Genomic DNA, 2,995 nt, shown 5'->3' with positions numbered 1-2,995 from the left:
AAGGGCAATCTGAACTGGCTTATTATACCTGGAACTAATTTTTTTTTTTCATCAACAACTCTGCCTCCTTGTTTCCCTGTCCCCACCTGTGTGGATCTGGCAGGTGGTTGGTGGCAGTACAGTGACAGTCAGCGAGCCAACAGGCACTGGAAGACTGGTGGCCACATTGCCTCTGGCCCATGCAGTTATAATGTTTTTTCCCATTCTGGTTATTGTAGCTACTCTCTTGACTCGTGCCACTGTGTTTAAGTCCTACAGACTTCTCTCTGTCATCTTTATTGTGTCACTTGCTATGGAAGTGGTTGATCTGTGAGGCTAAGGAGCTGTAAATTCTTGCTGTCCTTTATCTTTACGAAAGTTTTGGTTCTGTTAATTTGTAGTATTCTTAGAATAGAGATTATGCACTCTTTCTTTCTAGAAACCACTTCCTGCACTTTGGATCGTACCAGGATTTGGTATGTTGTTGCTCATTCTGAATGGTGCCTGCAGTCTTTCACAAACATCTTCATTCTCTCAAGTTTTGACAGGAGGCAAATGTGCTATCTACCACTAAAGGAGTCTATTTGTTGTTTACTGTTCTGTTACAGGAAATTCATTTTAACACTTGGGATACAAAATGAGATATTTTTGCAAAAATCCATTTTCTTGTACTCTTGACCACAGGGCAAATAAGATGTAGGTGATGCTCAGTCACCACATCAGGAACTAGTTCTCTCTCTACATGTATTGGTGAAAAAGTGAATCTTTACCAGAAAACAAAAACTCTTTTTGAAAATAGCAATTTAGTCTTTGAGAATTTAATTTATTTGGGTCTACCTCAAAGAAGAATTATTTCTGGAATGCTGTAGAAGCAGTCTGATGGGACCCAGCTCTCCATAAGGATCCACAATGTTATTTCATGGTCCTCACAAAATTGTTCTTTCTCTTTGAGGTCCTACCTAGCCATTTTGGGCTCAGAATAAAGGCATGGAGGCTTCTGTTCCATAGGGTCTCTGTTTCCTTCCCACTCAGTTAGAGGACAGAAGAATGAAGCGCTCCTCTCCCATTGAATCAGGACTGCAGCCCTGATGTTCCTGCTCTGTGTGAAGTATTGCTGGGGCTCCACTTCCTCACCTGCAGTGACTGAGCGCTGTGCAATTCACTGTGATGTGTGAAAATAAGCTCATCCGTTTATTTACACGTTGCTCTGATGTCTATATCACATGTCAGTGCTAAAGCCTTCTGAGTCCAGCAGTGTTTCTGAGCAGTGCCAGTGACCAGGCACTGGGCTTGGCAGCTCTCTGTGTGCTAATCCACCCAGATCCTGGAGGGCAGACAGATGTATTGACAGTGGGGAGAAAAGAGGATAACAAGGATGTCACAACTGCATCTGGATTGTGCAGGTGAGCTTTCAGTCTGTGACAAAGCCTGCCTTATTAAGCAAGAAATTTGTGCCAGAGGATGCTAAGAGCCTCGTCCCTGCTATCTGCTTCTGTTCTTTACATGTGTTGTTCTTGTTCCCATCTGCCAAGGAGACACTTGGGGAGGGCTGCCAGCTGCCTGCTCAGATGGTACCAAAGAGCTGCAGTGTCATGAGCTCCTCCTGTAACTGTACATGCCACCACCTAAGAGATGGATGGACAGACCTGCCCTAGGAGAGGCATTGTTCTTGTTCATGTGGCATGAAACAGTTTCAAAATTAAAACTTTACTGAACCTTAAACTAGATTAGGAATAAGAAGTTATGTCAATATCAGGATGTTTTCTACTCAGCTAATCTAACTCATCCTTGCATCTCTCAACAAGTATTTAAAGGTCTTTTCTCATATGGTGTCTTGTGTAAAGGAGGCCTTGTTTAACGGTTGATAAAGCACAGGTCAAAAAAGCAGGTATTTTTCACTTGTAGTGCCTCAAACAGCTAACAACTGTACTCCATCTAAGAACAGTGAATATATGCAATACAGACCAGACAATATGCAGGCAAAGAAGTCAGCAACACTGAAACCATTGTCAAGAGCATGGAGAGGGATAAATTTATAATGTTCCCAATGTGGCTTTGCTGTTGAATAATGAGACTGGACATTGACTTGTATGCATTAGAAGTGCAAAAAGTTTGTGTTACTGTGCTGCCTCTTCTCTGCTCTTACCCTTGGCTTTATCGGTGGTTGCACCTGTTCTTGTGGTGTGCAGAAGCCCTTGCAACAGATGAAAGTTTCCTCCAGCATGTACCCGAATATTCTGCCTGGTGATGCTACTGCTGAAAGTAGGTGATGAAAGAGGAAAGACAAGTGACCCAGGCATGGAGACTGCACAATCACTGACCTGCAGTCCTCTGGAAGGGGAAGGACATCCTTGGTGCTGGAAACACTAAGGTGAGAGCTGTGCAAGGCACAGTGGGAGCTCATGCTATGTACAGAGTGTTTTAGGGAAAACACTCTGTGGGGTATGGTACTCTATGGGGTATGGTAAAACCACTGCTGCCAACACGTGCAAGCTGAACTTTCCACAGATACATGCAAGCGCTCTGCAAAATGGAGAGTGTAAGTCAGGGGCGGTGCAAAAATCACCAAGGGATTTTAATTCCTACATGTCAAATTCTTTCCTGATTTTCTCACACTATTCCATTGTCAAATACAGAGAAAATTGAGGATGCCCAATCCCTAGAAGAGTTCAAGGCCTGGCCAGATAAGGCTTTGGGCAGCTTGGTGTGGTAAAAGATGTCCCTCCCTATGACAAAGGGGCTGGAATTAGATATCTTTAAGGACCCTTTCAAACAAAAGCATTCTATAAACCTATGAAATGTCTCACCCAGGCAAATGTTCCCCTGTTTGAAGAGGCAGCAGTTAAGCAGATTACTTGTGCACAGGCACAGTGATGCCTGCATGAAGCAAACACCTTCCAAGTCTGTGAGATTTGCAGGGCGCAGATGTTGCACCTGTGTAAAGACATGACACCTGGGAGAGACACCAAGATGAGTGACCAGAGGGTGCAATGAGATATGCTGCATTCAGGGGATT

The sequence above is a fragment of the Geospiza fortis genome, unplaced genomic scaffold, assembly GCF_000277835.1.
Source record: "Geospiza fortis unplaced genomic scaffold, GeoFor_1.0 scaffold130, whole genome shotgun sequence".
Taxonomy (NCBI): domain Eukaryota; kingdom Metazoa; phylum Chordata; class Aves; order Passeriformes; family Thraupidae; genus Geospiza; species Geospiza fortis.
This window is presented reverse-complemented; position numbering follows the sequence as displayed.